General features: G+C 51.6%; 1 protein-coding gene across 7 annotated transcripts in view; it reads right to left on the reverse strand.

Annotated features, from left to right (window-relative positions):
* Window positions 1-17,880, reverse strand: part of PRDM16 (PR/SET domain 16) — a 312,213-nt gene that overhangs the window by 61,424 nt on the left and 232,909 nt on the right. Inside the window, exon 1 of one of the 7 annotated variants that reach the window (XM_083802571.1) lies at window positions 1,183-3,802. The exons of the other annotated variants lie outside the window; for them this stretch is intronic. The gene's annotated coding sequence lies outside the window, so the exon portion shown is untranslated. Of the gene's footprint in view, window positions 1-1,182; window positions 3,803-17,880 lie in introns of those variants that run through there. 7 annotated transcript variants of the gene reach the window in all.

Consider the following 17,880-nt stretch of genomic DNA (forward strand, 5'->3'; position numbering starts at 1 on the left):
TACACTAAGCGCTAGGAGTGGCAAGATGTGCATCACCTGGCACGTCCGAAACCAGACCGAAGAAACCGGCTCCTTCCCCTTACTCGTTCCCAAAAGGTGCTGCCCCCGCAAGGAGCACGCAGCTGGCCTTAGGAACGGTTTCTGATCGGCTTCTTCAGGCGTGTGCTGGGTGCGCGGCTGGGCCGGCGTGCACGGAGGTTCCTGCCGCTTGTTTTAAATCATTCCTTATTACTGCGACTTTATTTTAATAACGTTTTGGGAACGGAGCTGTGGAACACCACTAACATGCAGGCCTCTTCAGAGTGATTTACTGAAGGCGCCCGGGTGCCAAAACCATTTGCCGCATTTTACACGCTGGCCAAAAAAGTAGCAGAGACTTCAAATGCCCATTCATACCGCTAATACCGGTTGCAGAACGCCAGCCTTTTCACAGCCCTAGCGAAGTCCCCTGAAGGACCTGCCATGGGAAGGCCCACACGGAACAACGCCGTCCTGGGGGCTCTCACCTGCCTCTTCCCGACTTCTCGCCAGCCGTAGGCTAAGAGTTTTAAAAATTGAATTAGGCGAAGGCCCAAATTCACCAGCAGCAACATACCCGGTGCAGAGGGCCATTATCCTCCCTCCCGTCTCACATCACCGCATGTGCCGGCAGCCAAGCAGCCCAGCGATACTCATCTGGAAGCGCATTCCTGTTCGCATATTAGCTTTAAATGCCCTGAATTTACGGGCCAAAAGGGTGCACGTTACCAGCGCTTTGGCCATGACCTTACGCCTTCCGAGCAGAGATTTTTAAAAGCAAAGACCCAGAGCAAAGCCCTCCCGTCCCCGGGCTGCCGTGAGCGCAGCTGCACCGAGGTTTCATTTACACAGGAAACCCCCCCAGAGGTGCCACAATCGCGCGAGGAAGCACAGCCCTCGGAACCTTTCTTATCAGAAATGAGCAAGGCAGCTGCTTTGCAGACTATTCTCGTGCTCTTTAGAAGGTGTGAAATAGATGAGTCTGTGAACCGGGTTGGCACTGAGCGAAAGAATGAAAGGATATTATAGGTTTCCCTCCTGAACGCAGCTGATCAAAAACAGGAACAGCAGAGCCCTGTTTAAAGGGCTCGGAAAACAAAGCAGCCATCTCGCGCCGAGCCAACGAGAAATTTCCTCTTGATGTAGTAACAGCGTCCTGCTCACCTCTCGCAAAGCCGAAACGTGTGATTTCTTCAGAGCTGGTATTTACCGAAAACATCACCAAAAGAAGGTGCAAAAACGAGGCGCCTGCAGCCCGCGCACCCGTCCCACAGCAGCTCGGGGGGCTCCGGCCCCGCTAAGCACCGTCCTGCACGCACGCTGCCGCTGATTTGTGCCCCGCGCACACGGACAGCCCGGCACGAAGGCAGGAGGTGCTCTGCTCTGAGCTCAGGGCGGCGAGCAGGGAAGCGGCCGGGCTTATCCCATCTCTCTGCCTTGCAGCGTGGGCAGCAGGAGTATTTGCTGAATTACAAAAGCAAGGTAGAGAAGGAGAATCTCAGAGCGCTGCTAGAGCATCTGCTCGCGGGCCGGCTCGCCTCCTGGGGGAGATGAGATCGTTCATGTGCTCAGCATCTTAACGGAGAACTTCCTCCCTTCATAACTCTTGTGCACAGCTCGTCTGTAACACCGGCGTCACCAGAAGGAGAACCTGGGACACCGGGGCTGGACATCTTTGCATCAAGTGAGCTGTTTCCGCACCAGAAAAAAAACTGGTTTTGGAGTCCCTTCCTGCCTGAAGATACCAAAGGTCTTCTACAGAAGGGAGCAGCCCTCTGGCAGCTGCCTGCGAGTCAGCATCAGTCTCACTCGACAGATGCACGCAAACAAAACGAGCAAAGCCATTTCCCTTCGAACTCCCAGGCTGAGCACGGTGGTTCTGCCCTCTGACACAGGGACTCGGGCCGTAGCAGGATTCTGGGGCGCTCGTTTCCCAGCAGCAGCTCAGGACCGAGAGCACCCCCACTCGCTTCACAGCCTGGCAGCCAGCAGAGGCTCCGAAGCCTGCTCGGGTACACTTCGAGTGCGCGAAGGCAAGAGTGCTGGGGCTCGGAGGCACTGGGGCTGGTCTGTGCAGCCCCGGGGTTTTGGGACTCGTAATGGGGCTGCGCAGGCCAGCAGGCTGGGCTGGAGCTGCCCACGGACCCCAGCATCCCCCACACATCCGTGACCATCCACCAGCCCTCCTCCGAGAGGCTTCCAAACGGCCCCAGCCCTGGTCCCCCCTGCGCTGGGGGCAGCCGCAGCCCGGTCCTGTCCCCCCGCTTCTGCCTGTCCCTGCTGGGCTCCTGGCACAGCCCGGGCTCGTCCCGCCGCTCGCTGCCCTCTTGGCAATTGCCTTCCTTTTGGCATTGCATCCTCCAAGAAGCTTCCTGTTACCCTCTCTCACACAAACATGTGGAAATCTTTTTTTTTTTTTTTTTCAAGCAAGCTCCAGAATTCTTCGGGCCCCAACTTGTTGCTCCTTTCAAAGCGACAAGTAACGAGAGGCTGATCCAATTATTTCCCTCTAAATCTTGGTGACCGGACCTCTCCGCAGCCAGACAAGTATCTTGTCTGCCACCACGAACTGAAACCCTCGTTATAAGGACGTGCAAGGGTCAATTGCGCAGTCCCAAGTGCCGCCCGGGTGAACTTTACCCCGAGCCAATTCACCTACTTATGAAACGATGTCTTCCAGGGAATTTATTCTAATGATAAATCTGCCCTTTGAATACGCTGAGCGACTCCGTTTCAAAACCCCCAGCTCAGACCTCAGGGCAGCTCGGGGTCAGGAGAGAGCAGAGCAGAACGATGCCCGGCCGGAGGCGCGGCGGTGCCCAGCCGAAGGTCCGCAGATGCCTCCGCTCGCGTTGTTTTACTCAGGCGATTCCAGCACATCTGGTTCTCTCACAGAGGGTCTCAAAACAAAACACGCTCTGACGTACCCTGCATCTTGCAGTGCCTGAGCACGTCAGGTTTGAGTTAGGGAGGTTCTGATAACCCCCGCGCAGAATCGCTTATCTTCTGTGGACGATTTTCACAACTCCTAGAGGCACGGCTGAACAACCGAAGCCAACATTTTGCATTTTGATCCGCCCTCCAATCCAACAGGAAAAGACTCCTTCTGGTTTTAAAGGGAGTTTTTTTGAAGCCAAATAGGAAGAGAAAAATAAAGATGAGTATCAACCTTGTACAGGGATTTTCTCAACTACCAGAAAGTCAGAGGGCCATCCAGAAGGCAGAGCCGAGGACGGCAAGCATCAGGCATCTGCTCACCAAACCGGCCCCACGCAGCATGGGAACGTGCCTCTGCTGTTGGAATAAAGGACTGCATCAGCCCCCGCAGGCCGGGAGAGGGATCCCGCACCCTACCTGGGCCACTCCTTCCCACCTGCTAAGCAGGAAAATGTTTGCTCCTTGTACAGGGTTTGCTCGTTACTGGGGTTTGGGCATCGCCACCATGACTGCAGCACGAGAGCACCTCCCCAGAATGCTCGCAAAAAAATCCCACTCGTGTCAAACACGAGACAGGACGCAAGGCTAAATGCCTGCAAAAAGAGAGCAGGATTTTTGTTAATGGGATGGGTGGGACAGAGAAGGACACTGCTTTCTCAAGTCGGCTCTCAGGCACTCTAACTGTGAGGATGGTTTCCCCTTCTTTCCAAAACTAACACCTTTCCTCCAGTGAAATACTGCTGGGAAAACATTTCAAAGACTTCAGGTATTAGAAAATCCACTTGAAAGTAATCTGAAAGTCTTCTTCATTAACAGAGACACTTTTTTGAGGCAGCTTCTTAGTCTGAAGCTATAAATCAGAGATTATAGCATGTAGGCTGCAAAAACTCCTTCAAACTGCAATAAAAATTACTAATTTAATGCTAAGTAGGAAGCACCGTGTCACATTTCCAAGCAGTTCTTTAGCACACAAAACCATTGAAACATATGGTGAAAACAAGAACATTGTCTTCATTCCCTTTGCACATACCCCCACAGTAAGCCCAAGCCACTCCACAAGCCTCGAAATGCCGTTGAAACAGTTTATTAAGACCTAATCCTACAGCCTTAAAAAAATCTAATAGTGCAGTATTTCCACGGTATAAATGATTTCTGTCTCTATCTGGCAGCCCCGTGAGTTCTCCAAGGATGAACATAAATTCAATTATACCAAATTAAATCTGAACACGCATAAGCCGCATAACATTTTAATTGGGGCTGTTCTTAACTTTTTTGGAAGAACTATACAACGGCGGAGCCTACCAGGATGATACGACACACATGCTTTTCTCCCTTGCGCTGCCTACTTTTATTAATTACTCTGGCAGAGACATATTTATATCGATGCTGTCAGTGTGTGAATAAAACCTCATGGACAAAAATGGTTTAATTAAAGCAGAAAAACGGGGTTTATGGGTGGTTAGCAAATCTGTTCTTCAAAGTCAGTAAAACTTTCATAAGTGATTAGATACAAATAAATCCTAGGAAAACGTTTGCACCAAACACGTCTCATATTATTGTAAAAAAGACCTAAGCAGGAGCACGAACCCAATAATCTGTTGGCTGGAACCCTCGAGGGTGATTTCTGTATGGCTCCAGCTCTCAATTCTTCTCTTTCACTCTGTTTGGATTAACAAAGCCACCTCTTCTGCCCCAAACCGCTCCGCTGCATCGCGAGAGCTTCAGAGGAGCAGCCAGGACAGGCGCACGAGCCTCACCCTCTGCTCGGGGAAGGCGGGGAGCCCGATGCTCTGAAGGCGCCCCCCCAGCGCTCCTGGATCTGTCCCTTCCCAGGGGAGCCTCCCAGCGGGATGGGGCTTCACCCATCCCGTGCTGGGGACGGCCGGCGGGCACCACTGAGCTCGCCATCCCTGGCATGGTTCTTGGGCAGAAAGGAGGCCGTCAGCGGCCACAGATGTGCTTGGAAATGCCTCTGGGGATGGCACGAAGCTTGGCAGCGCCGTGCCGGGCACCTGTGGCCGGGCAGTGACCGCGCCGGGGAAGCCAGAGGCGCAGCGACGAGGAGGGTGCTGCAGACCCGCGGCCCTCCCGGGCACAACGCGCCCTTTGTGGACGGACAATCCTCCACAGAGACGGTGCTCAGGGCCAGGCTGCGCCATAGATGTAGATCTCACGTTCTAATCAATAAAAATAAATACCTGACCTCAAGGAAAAGATCCTTCGTTTGACACTCCCGGTCGGTCTTTATACTTCAAGCGCAGTTTGTACTGGCCGGGGTCCAGTTATCCTATGGTAATGTAACAGTCTTTTTCTTTATGCGAACAAAAGTCCTTTTCTAGTCCGAAGGGCCGCTGAGTTTATCCAAATACTCTCAGTTTCCTCCCAGCCCCCCCTGGAAGCGACCGGCTCCATCGGAGGACACTTGTCCCCCCGGCAGGACGCGGCGCAGGGCTCAGCCCCCCCCCGCCCCGCTCCCACCTGGCGGCACCGCGGGCAGAGCATCCGCGCACGGGGCAGCCCCGCCGCCCCCCGGCACGACCGATTGGAAATGCTAAATAGTCTTTTCCATGTTTCTACATCGGGTCTGATTTTGGCTAAGCCCGTCCAGTCTGTTAGCAGCTGCCAAGCGCATGAAGTAATGAGAAAGCATAGGGAGAGAAAGCTGACTTCATTCCAGCCGCGCTGCGGCTAACACACCCAGTATGTTCTGCGGCTGTCAGCACGTTGCTGAGGTGGACCTCATTAGCAAATCTGCCTTTAACGACCAGACGAGATGCATTCCTCCGGGCCACCTTCCCTCTGCTGCCAGCTAGCTCCAACCTGCTCATCCTCCCCTCGGCTCGGCAGCGGGCACCGCACGGCTGCTCCGCAACCGGGGCGTGCAAACGCTCCGCAGCCCTCGGGAGACACACGGCAGGGCTGGGAGGGCCTGGGCTGGGCTGCACGTGCCAAGGAAGAGGCAGGCAACCAGCGACAGCCCGGTATAAAGCACTAGGAACACGCTGAGGACTAGAAACGTGGTGCACAATGATAGCTGGAAGGATCCGGAGTTGCCCAGCCTTGGGATCGGGCGCTGGGATTTGGTAACAAGCTCCAGCTCAGACATTAGGGCACCATCCGACAGTCAGGAGAGTGATGCGGAAAGGAAAGAGCAGCTACAGAGATTGTGGAGTCTCTGTGAAGAAGAGGTCAGAGAAATATCTGCCCAAATAGCCTGGAGATCCTGTGCTGGCTGGGAGAGGGACCGGTGGCTTCTAGAGACGCCGTGATTAAATACATGGAGGTAAATAAATCAGCCGGGCCGCCTGCTTTGAATGAACAAGAACTGATTAAACTAGGGCTTTCACAGGACCCAGAGTCATTTTCAATGGGGGAAAATCCTAAGCCACAACACTGAGTGCACGGGGTCCCTCCGGACACAGCAGAGGACACCGCGGGAGGCACCGGCCGGCACCGAGAGCCCAGGGCACGGGAACGTGCCTCCTGCTCCCGTCCCCGCTCCTGACCCAAAACCCAGCCGAGTTCGGGGAGAAGAGGACAGAAAAGTGCAAAACTGCCCCTCAGAGCCCTGCAGCGACTCAAACACAAAATCGAGGCTGTGTGACCTGCGCCAGCAGCCCGATAACACAAAGCCGTGCGCTTTCATGCGCCCCGCTCACCTCTGGCACCGCCGCACGCGGCTCCCGGGCACTTACTGGGCAAACGCTGCGAGGAGAGGGGAGAGTATCCAGGGGGAGTATTCAGGGGGAAGTATTCAGGGGAAATCCTGCCTCATACTGAATCAGCACAGGGACACAACGTCTCCAACCCCTCCAAATAACCACACTGCCCCGCGACGAATGTTAAAAATACTCCTCTTTCGGAGCGTTGCTTCATTTCTGCAAGTCTTATTCACGCGATGAAACGAAATTTTCAGCAGATAAACGTCCATAAATCTCTCTGCCTTATTACACCGACTGCTGGCTAACAGAAACGAGCCCGGCTTCTCCCTGGAGCATGCGCTGCCTTTCTGACAAGGGGTTTGCAATAACACGCACAAGAACATAGCTGGGCCCGGCGCTGCAATTTCCATGGGGCCGAGTGCCACAGGTGCACTAATATAGGCATTAGTGAATGATTAGGCCTCGTAAAATATATGAATGCTGTTTCTTTAAGAAGCCATAAAATTTTATTGAGGAAAAAATCCATGTGTAAGGCTTTTGGTTCGTTTCATGCGGTCATTCAGAATTTCACTCATTTCTGACAGGACTATGATAATTAAAACTGTGGCCTGGGTCTGGTTTCTATAAAGTCCATCTGGCCTTCCGCGATGGAGAGTTTTGGAAGTATGTAATTGCCTGGGCAGCAAATAACTATTTTGCCATCCGCAGTAGTTTAATTTTGTCCCTGCAGCAGGGGAGCTAAGTCAGAGGGGCAAAAGATCATTAACGTATGGAGCCAGAAAGAGGGGCTCCCCGAGCAGGCTGCTGGCCCGTATTTGTTGAAATGCTTGACACCAACGGGCCCCATTAATGCATGGGTTAGATACAATCTGTGGAAAAGGGTCTATTATAAAGGGATTATTTGGAAGTGTTCTGTAGGTGGGGGTGGGTGTGATTGAAGGACTTAAAACTGTTACATTAACCCTTAGGGCACTCCGAGCAGTAAGAAACCTGGCATTAAAGGGCTGGTGTTTGTCACGATTTCTTCACTTCCCTCCTTCTCCGCCACAAGGTCAAAGAGATTAAAAACATCCATAATGTGCTCTTCTGTGCTATAAAGATGAAGCTCGTTTTCTGCCCGCTTTATGGCCGCGGCAGCTCCCCTGCCTCCCTGCTCTCACCCCGAACGGGATCATTAAAAAACAAACCAAATCCCCCAAGAAAGACGACGGCAACGACATACACGCGCGTGCTTATGTACGCTTATACGCTGAGATAGAAGCAAGCCAACAGAAAGCCAGCACAGATGGAGTGGTGACAGAAGAGGCTCCGGAGCTCTGCTTAAACACCCCAAACACGGCTGTCGGTACCGAGCCTGGCTGGGAACCAAGCGGGGACGTGGGGACGGGAGCAGAGCTCCTCTGCTGGTGTCTGCAGGGCCCTGCCGCCGTCCTGAGCCGCACAGCCCGTGTCCCCTTCCTCCGGGTGGTACCCAGAAACGCACAGATGAGCAAGAAGCTTCTTAGAAGCCCTTAGGCTTTTACAAGCTTCACAGAAGTCCGTTTAAATACAGATTGCTTAATTTACATCTTAAACAACATCTTGTGCAATTTCTTTGTTTCGCCAGTTTTGTCTCCCAGCGGAGACAAAAAGACCCTATCAGGCACCCTGCAAACGATGCCAAGTGATAAAAATGTGCACCACCTGATGTAGGCATGTCAACCACCATCCAGAATTGTTCACATATTCACGTTCTTCCAAAATATGTACGCATGCACTGACTAGCCTCGCTTTCCATCCAGTGTTTGGTCTTCTCTCCGTGCCCAGCACGTAGCAGGGCAGTTGAGACAAAGGACACCTGTATAGGGTTTCTTACGATGCAAATGGTATTTCTGTTATCAAGCTGCAGTGCACTGAACGCCATGTGAACAACCTGTCTGCTCTGTGTTCTGAACCCCACTGCTCTCACGTCAAATTTTTGGAAGGCTCTTATCTCCAGAAATAGCTCTGCACACACTGTTGAGCTCAGCTATGCACTATTTACCCAGTGGTTTCTTTAACAACTTGGTCTTCTGCTTCCTTTTGCTTCTATTAAACAGCAAGTCCAACAAAAACATGTTTTTGTTTGGCCTGAGGATGAGGTACTGCTATGCCAACCATCTAAAAAGATGAGGAGATTCAGTGTCAAGTGAATCTGGACATTCTGAGTGCTTAGGAACCATAATCATGGGGTAAGAGGCAGAAAGCATCACAGAAAATAATGAAAAGATCATACGCAGCTATGCGTGAGAAAATACAGTACGTCTCAAGGTGGAAAACTCACGGCTCCTGTGGCAGGTGGGATGAAATCGTGGAAGACTTCCCCATCACCTCGAGACTCACACGTCCTCTGCATCACAGAAATCAAAGATGGAGGAGGAAAAGATCAGGAGAGAGGAGGAAAAGACCAGGCGAGGACACTCGCTCCGGGCACTGGGCAGACCCAATTTATGAGGAGCCTGAGCAAGGTCTTCTTCCTTTGGCTGCACCGTGTCAACGTGACAAATTATTTACACAAGTGTGCATAACAAGCATCTCAATGGCTCATCAATGGCAATCACCAGCTATTTCAAGTGCAATTTTCTCTAGAATAAATGACTTTTGTTTTGCTTTCTTTCCAAGGGTTCATTCATTTAATATGATCTTGTAAGATCCTCAAATCAATCACTTGATTCACAGCGTGTTTACAGCACTACTGAGAACCTGGTAAGGACGCCAGCAGTTGTGAGGGTGTCCTATTTCCTTCGAGACCGTACCACATTGATGCAGGAACCTCAGTCACTGGCTCTACTTCTCTGGGCAGCTCTGGAAACGCTGAGAGAAAACATGTGCTTATTAACTGCTCCCCAGATCCCACTTGAAAGAACAACAGCAGATATCACAGTGGAAAACACACTTTATAGAGAATTATTGGAACCGCAGCTCTTCCCATGCAGTAGAACGTCTGTTTTCCTTGGCATGCCCATCTTTGCTCACCGCAGCAATCTGACAGCATAAACTACATCAGAAATGTTCAACGTCAACAAATGGTTCTGCTTGGAAGACCAAGTAGGCTGATTAAAAAACATAAATTAGGAAAAAAAAAAAGGCTTTAAAACCTTTCTCTTCCAGCACGTGAGCCCAGCGCACAAAGGTCCCTGCAGACCGAGCAGTTGCTCGAGCAGACCACCTTACCGGCGAGCCACACTGAAGCCACAGACACAAGCTAGGTTTTACGTTTGCCATTTCAGAGCTGTGCCCAGCCTTGGAGATAACGGGTCCTGGATGATGCCAAGCAAAGTTTTTTTTTAATGTCTGCATTCAAGAGGTCGAAGTCTTTTTCTTGATAAGTTCAGATGTGGCGGTACTCTAAAACGCATGCTGCATGCTTAATTGAGAACATCCTTCATTAGACTTGTTGCTGCCTTTTTTTAGACAATACTAAAAACAGCTGGCTATAATCTTAATCAACACGCCAAAAGGTCTGAACGAGCACACCGTTATCGTGTCGGCATCCCCTCTGCACAGCCGCTCAGAGAGGGGGCAGAATTATTTACCCCCACCAAAACAGCGGCGTGCTTCTGCTGCAACAGTTCACAGACAGCATCCCTGAGCATTTTATTTTCCTGTGCCAAAATCTACATGGAGATCACAGTTACAACAGTGCTATTCTTGGAAATCACATTAAAAACCATTTTCTTCTCCTAAAAATACTCTAGATGCATTAAACCTATGCATTTTCTGAATCAAAAGGAGTGAAATTCTGCTAAGCAAAGTTAAGCGCAAGATTGCCAAAAATGCTGAAAAGGTCTCTCAGAACTAAAAAAAGAAACAGAATAAAAGAAGCTGTGAAAGTTTATGAGGATAAACACTGATGACAGGTGGAGTAGAAGCTGAAATTTGAACTCTAAAGTAACTGCAAATAAAGATTTGTTACAGATGGTTTTAATATGACCTAACACTGGGATGCCAGCTACGGTATCACTTTTTCCTGTAGGCTGGACAAAACTAATAATGCAGTTACAGAAACATGTTTCAGGAGTACAGATACATAAGGAATAAATGGCCTCTAATATACATGTGTTATCCCCCTATGAGAGCCAGACAGGATCAATGAAATGTTGCTAAAGAGACACAAAGCTGGAGCAGGCACCCACGCGGATTTCAGCAGGTAACAGCACGCCAGCGCTGCGCACGCAGACCCGGCTGGAAAAGCATCGCCCTTCACACGTGTGTGCGGACGTGGGGGCGTGTGTGATGGACATGTTAGGTCCTGGCATGCGTTTAATGTGTGCCACCCATCTTTTCATCCTGAAAAATAATAATTCTCTGTTTTCTAAAGGCTGCATTTGGCAATTCCCTCCCCCCCCCCCTTCGCCTTTGCTAAAAGAAAGCATAAGCCAGCAATATTAGCACTAGTGGCTCTAATTGTTCCACAATGACTTTTCAGAATGGAACATCTGGCCATTTTTCAGCTATTAACAATTTTCTATTTTATTCAGGGCACCAAGAGTCCATTTCCTTCGAAACGGTTTGAATTGTGCGATATCCTCGCCGCTCTCTTGGCATGAATCATCGCGCGTGCCATAAGTCAGTTTGCAGAAGAAAGAAATAAGGCAAAATCATATATAATTCCCCTTTTGTAAGGTCAAATTATCTCCCGTAACTGCTCGAACAATCGCACAAGTACAGCACGGTTTTGTTTCGCACGAACCCTGCCTGGTTCCCCTCATCAGGAGCACCGTTTGCTTTCTTAAAATACTGGAGCGACGCAAACCTGTGAACCCTCAGAAGGGTCTGGAGAGCACCAGGAGCAGAGCCCGCTGTTGCAACGAAGGGCAGAGACGTGCCGGAGAGGTGTGCAGTGCCACACCAAGCTCTTGCCGGAGCACCGGGGCCCGCAGGAGCCCGACCTGGAGCTCTGCGGAAGGTGGAGAGGAGCAGAGCGCCAAGGTCACGCAGTGAGCCCGAAGCGACGGGTACAAATGCGACATCTGACGACACGGGGCCCTTCTTCACACCCGTTGTGCTGCGGCAATTCTTAGCCAAGTGCACCAAGAAACTACCCCTGGGAAGAACACACTGAGACAGAGATGCCCAAAGCTTCTGGCGCCCTGTGCTTTACAGCCAGGGGCGTGCAGCCTTGGCTGGCCCGTTCCAACATCCCTGCAGCCACCCGTGCCGCAGGGGCAGGCTAAGGCTGTTCCCATACAGGAATTCGGCTGTGCACTGCTTACCGGGTGCTCTACCTGTTGTGCTCTGTCGCGTGGGGGACTGAAAGCTGACTGCCACTGCAGGCACGGCTACCCGAGCTGTGCCCACGGTCGCCCAAACCCTGCACGTCCAGCTTCTCTAGGAACTGCCCGTGGCCACCACAGAGGTGCCTTGCCCCACCTCTCAGCGGTATCACTCGGAGGCGATGGGGAAAGGGAGGGACGATGCTCCTCTGATTTCCTCCGCAAATTCACTGCTCTGGCAGCTGGGCCCTCTCAGACAAGCAAACAGACCGCATCTTCTCCGGGAGAGCTGTGAAGTTCTTGCCCTGGGCGCTGCCCTCCGCCCCCGTTTCTGGACTCTCCGCTTCGTTTCAAAAGCCAAACGCAGCTGAAAGACGCCTGGTTGCTACATCCCAGTCTAGACTTCAAGCGTCTAACACAGTTGGCAGTTTGAAGCCTTCTTGCCAAGATCAATGACGACAAACTACTGCTCCGCAGTTCTAGGAGGATTTTTCTTTCACAGCATGGGAAATATGAAACACCAGTCAGGGTAGGAAACGCTGCACTGTTACTGTTCTCGCAAGGATCGGCTGCCTTATTTGTCATTGTTGCTTCAATTGGGTTTTAGAGGAACAAATGCAAAAGCTATTAAATAAAGAAAAACTTTGCTGTATTTCCAGAAGTGCCAATTAGCCCGACGTTTTAAGCCATATTTATCAAAGACACAACAGAATGGGAAACAGAACGTTGAATCAGTCCCCTAGGTGCATAGGTGAAACCTGTAAGGGTCACGTTATCACGTCAGCCATGCCACCAAGTTAATGCCGCCAGTGACACGCATAAAGGGAAGCCACCTTCCTTACTGCGCGCGCAGCAGCACTCCCGGATGTTTTATTCTTACTGCTTTTAAGTATTCTTACGCCAGGCACAGAGCAAGGCGAGAGGAAGGTGAGGGAAGACCTGAGCCGTGTGTGCAGGGCAAGTGGAAGGCAGCTGTGCGCAGGGCAGGGAGCCTCGAGCCAAGCTCGCTCGGCCGCTGCAGCCCGGCTTGGCCTGGAAGGCTCCGTGGAGGGCACGGGAGCGCTGCCAGCGGCTGCTCGCACCGGAATCGGCTGCAGGCTCCCCCCTGCCACCTCTCCCACCACCGCTGTCGGTCGAAGCACACAGGGAGCCTTACCGGGACGGGCAGCGGGTCCTCCTCGTGTTGGCACAGCCCCTGCGCTGCCCTAGGAGCACCAGAGGCTGCCGAGCGCTCCCAGGGCCGCGCCGCACCGCGGGGCCTTCCTGCGCAGGAGGCGCGTGGCTCCCAGCGCCGAGAGGAGGCTCCAATAAATCCGACATGGGGAATAGTAAAATTTTACCACTCACCTTATGTAACTTTTATTTTACACTCGATTAAGTTTTATTGCCGACTCCAAAGAATAAAGGCATTCTTACTGCAGAGAATTAGAAACAGCCTGTTGGGGAGGGGAGGAAGGTGCGTTCTCATATTAGGGGTTGCATTCCCTGGCAGCTTAGAAACATCAAGAACAAACACAGTTTAAAATGTGCACGTCTAATTCACGGCTAACAGAGAAAGAGCCTTACCTTTCTCGTGACTTGTCAAGCAACCCCATGCTTTACTACCACGCTGGGCTCTGCGCTTCCCAGGATCAAATTCAAGTGATACTGGAGCAAGAAATCCCCAAGCTCTGTATGCACAATAACTCGGTACGACAGCGACTGGCTTGGCACTTACTGGTTTTTAATTGCAGCAGCAGCAGACCCAACAAAATATTTATTAAGAGCACCGAGGCAGATGCATCTGAACTACGTACCCCAGCAAACGATTTCCCAGGGATACGTGTTGGTAAGGGAGGAGGAAGCCACGCCTTGCTGCATTTCCTTTAACTCATTATGCTTGTTTTCTCAAACTTTTTTGAATGTCCATCACCACCAGCCCCTTCTGAATACGCCGTTGTTTGTCCAAGTGGACAGTGCCCTGGGCCATCACGCCTGGCAAGTCAGGGGACCGCCTAATGCCTGGTTTTAATACGGGCCAAGTCCTTCCCCCCCGTTTAGTATGATTTTATACTGGGTGGACATATTTAGGGCCTGAATGGTTTGACAGTCATGATTAATACCCTGCATTAGGAGATTCCAGTGAAAGTATTCAGGAGCACGCTGTGCAGTTTGGTTCTCATCAGATGGTCAGGTCTACAGGCCTATTAAAAACAGCAGGAGAGCTGCAGACTTAATCACAGAGGCTGGGCCCATGGCGGGAGGAAGAACGAGATAAAAAAAAAAAAGAGAGAATGAATAGACTGATAGAGCAGAGGTGCCGAGAGCGCGGCTTCACGCACGCTCAAACCAGCAGCGGAGCTGGGAGAGGCTTTTATAAAATCCGTGCCCAAAAAGTCTCTTAAACACAAAACCTCTTCGCGAAGCCGAAGCAGGTACAGTTCACACGAAAACACCAAAGAGCTGAAGGTGAGAATTACTTATGGTCTAACAGCAAAAACCACAGCCCAGCAGCAGAACAGGTAACGCTCATGCTTGGTCCGGCCGCGGGCCCTGGAGAGACGTGCCGGAGCTGTTTGAGGAGGGGAATCGGAGCCATGGAGCCACCCAGAGGAAGGCGCCAGGAGCAAGGTGTGAGCTCCGAGCACGGCTTAGCCCCGGGGAACCGGGCTGAGACCTCGGTTTTGTTCAGACCGGGAGGTGAGGGAGCACGGGGGGCGGTCGGTGGGTGCCGCCTCGCCTGGCGCTGGTCCTCCCTCACGCCTGGTGCTCCCCTTGGGCGAGCTTTTCCTCTCATCCCTTTCTCCGGAGTTCGGAGGTGTCAGTACTGGTGATCCTTGAAACACCGCACCACGCTCCCTGTGCTCCTGGCGGCTCTGGGCAGGGCTGGGGGCTACTGAAGAACTCAGCCTCCACCACAGGAGGAAACCAGCCCAGCCCCGTGGTGATGCCAAGCTGGTCTTACTGAAGAGCCTGGGGCTTCAGCAAGGGCTGGGTTTTTACCCCATTATTCAGAAACAGTCCTACAGAATTGTTAAGGTTGGAAAAGACCTCTAAGACCGTACATCCCAGCCTCTTACAGAGCACTAAGTAGCAGATTGCGTGCCTGTCTCACCAGAAACATAACGCTTCCGAGGAAATAAAGCCATCGCCACCATTAAAGTCCCAGAGGCTCCCGCCACCTTCCCGGAGAAAACAAAGTAAAAATAACAATTTGGTGAATACTGGAAATATTTTTTCTTTAAATTTCCAACCATTTTTACTGATTTCTCCCCGTGCTTTTTTTTTTGTTGTTGTCGTTGTTTGTTTAACCACACCAGTCTCCAGTTTTCCAGTTTGGCTTTTCACAAAACCAACTTTAAATCACAAAAACAATGTACGAATCCGCACTCAAATCTGGAAAAAGCACGCTGCATTCACGTGTGAATGGCCAATCAAAATGTGTTTGGTTTGTTTTTTTTTTTTTTTACAGTCACCCCAGCATGGAACAAAAACCCAAAGGCACACAGCTGAGACCACGTACATGTCCTATCAGCTGCCTTCATGGATCCGTACAGCTCGGGACATCCACCCAAAGCATAACCAGAGGATTTGATAAGAGAAATTGACAGCACATCGATCAGCGGACGAACGTTGCTTTTAGCACCGCTCCCAACGTGCACGAAGCTTGGAGGAATCTCTGACTTTTCTTTGCTGAAAAGGGGGAGCTCCAGCGACTTCTGCAGCGCCTGGAGGAAGACGAGGTCCCCGAGCCAGCCTCTGCCACCCGAGGAGAGCGAGGGCGAGCTCCTGCCGCGCTCGGGGCGCTGCTGCGGGGCTGGAAGGGCCGCGGGCAGCAGAGGGCTTCGTGCGCTGGGGCCGCCACCTTCCAGCAGTGCTGAACTTGCTTTAGAAACCAAATCATCATTAAAAAGCCAACAACGTGCAAACGGCATATAACAAAGCCCCTGAGGTGTTCAAAGTCCGAAAATCCTCTTTTTTTTCCGAGTGTCTGAATAACAACAAACCCAAAACAATAATTAATTCTTCTCCAATGCACAGAACCAGTTCAGTAACAAGCGCTAAAAATACATCTGAACCTCAGAAACAAAAGAGGAGGCACGGAGCACTTTGAAAGTTTGCTCCAATAATTAAATAAATTAGACCTGAGCTTCTAAGCAGGGAAGGACAGAGAGTTCACTGCCAGCATGACGAGACATTGCCAGGTCTCGGCTTGTTTACGATGAGAAAAAGGGGGAAAACCAGCAGATTTCGCAGATTTCCAAATTCCTAGCATTTTTTGTTACTATTACTGCTGATTCGGTGTCGCGGTGCTCTCAGCAGATGGGAAAGGGCCCCGCTGAGCCCCAGCACCGCCACCTCGGGTCCCGCTGCCTCCCCACGGCCGGGACCAGCCCCGGGAGCGGCGAGGACGAGCCCTGCTCTTCGGGAAGCATCCTCAGTTCGTGTGATCGGGAGCTCGAGCGTGACGGACGGCAAGAGAATACGGGGACGGGACGCCGAGCGCCCCGCTGCTATCTCGGCATTATTTGGATTTGCAGGTTATCAGTGGGGCAGCAACTTGGGCTCTGACCTCATTAACTAATGTGGCCACATCAGCACCTCTCCACGGCCCTTATCGCTCATCATGTGTCATAAAGCAGCCCGTTGACACCTCCTAGTGAATACCGGTTGTATCTTATCTCCTGCAGGGATAGGACCCTCGCTGGGAGACAGAGAGCATGTCTAGGAATGCGGCGAGGAGACAAGTTCACCAGCAGCAGCTGACAGGGGATGATTTCTCAAACAAACACCGAGTGGGAAATTAATGGGCTTGGGTTTGCCACTGACAACGCTGAGCAGAAATACATTAACTTCTGACTGCTATAATTTAGGAATTATTACTGCAGTTTCAGGCCGAAGCTTCTGGGACACTTCCAGCACTGCATCCAGAACAGAGCTGCTCTACTCCCCCGGCACCACCACCACAAGCGCAAGCCCAGTTTGTACCATTTACAGAAACACAGACTTATTCCTGGGCAGTGGAGTTCTCTTCTCCTATCTGAACACAGCAATGGTGTTTTCCTCACGTAAAAAATCCTTCTTTCGCATCTCACAAATCGGATACCAGTGGGAAAAAAGCAGCACACCCAACGTACGGCAGCTCCCCAACAACTGCAGTGGAGATTAAAATGATGCCAGGATGTCCTACCTTGTTTTACCAAGTATTACTTTTCTAGAGATGGTTTTTAAAGGTGTGTTTCGCCGGGCAAATGGCACACTTAAGGGGCAGAAGCTGTGTTTGCTGTACTGAGGTCCAAGGAGCACTCGGCGTGGCAGGGAGAGAAGTGCAGGGATGGAGATGTTTCCAGTCTCCAGCACGTGTATTCAGAGTGACGGGGAACCTGCTACACGCTTTGCTTTGTGGTTAAAACACAAGACAGAGGGCACACATACTGTAAGTAACTCAAACGGACCTGTGAAATGGTATGGGGAAAAAAAATAAAAGTGAGAAGGCATGGAAAAAAGTCCTGAGACTTAAATCAAAGTGAAAGTAACACAGCATACAGAGCTGGTGCCTACTGACTGCATCAGGAGTGCAAAGCAGACCAAAATAGGCAGCGGCCCCAGAAAAGACCAGGCCTCCTCCCAGAGCTCGCAGGAACAATGCCCCGCGTTCTTCGCTACCCGGCGCGCAGCTGGCGAGCCGCGCTGCTTGCAGCCATGAATAGGGAAGGCGATCCGCCGCTCAGGGCACCGGCCTGCCAGGACAAAAACCCAGGGCGAGTTCCCTGATGTGTCACCGCCCTTCTGTGCAACTTCGGGGAAGCTCCATGGTTTTTTTCCTTAAGGCCTCAGCTATAAGGTCGTGTCCATAATGATTTCTTTCTTCCATCTGGGCTCTGACTCGACCATGTGCTCGCAGCAGCGGTCCCTCTCCCGTGCCCTCGACCTTCCTGGTGCCAGCACACGAGGATCCTGACGGCATCTCAGAGCGCACCGCAACGCAATGGACAGACAGACAGACGCCGCCAAGTGTAAGCCACGGGCATGCAGTGTCTATGAGACCT

Source organism: Anser anser (genome assembly GCF_964211835.1).
Source record: "Anser anser genome assembly, chromosome: 17".
Lineage (NCBI taxonomy): Eukaryota > Metazoa > Chordata > Aves > Anseriformes > Anatidae > Anser > Anser anser.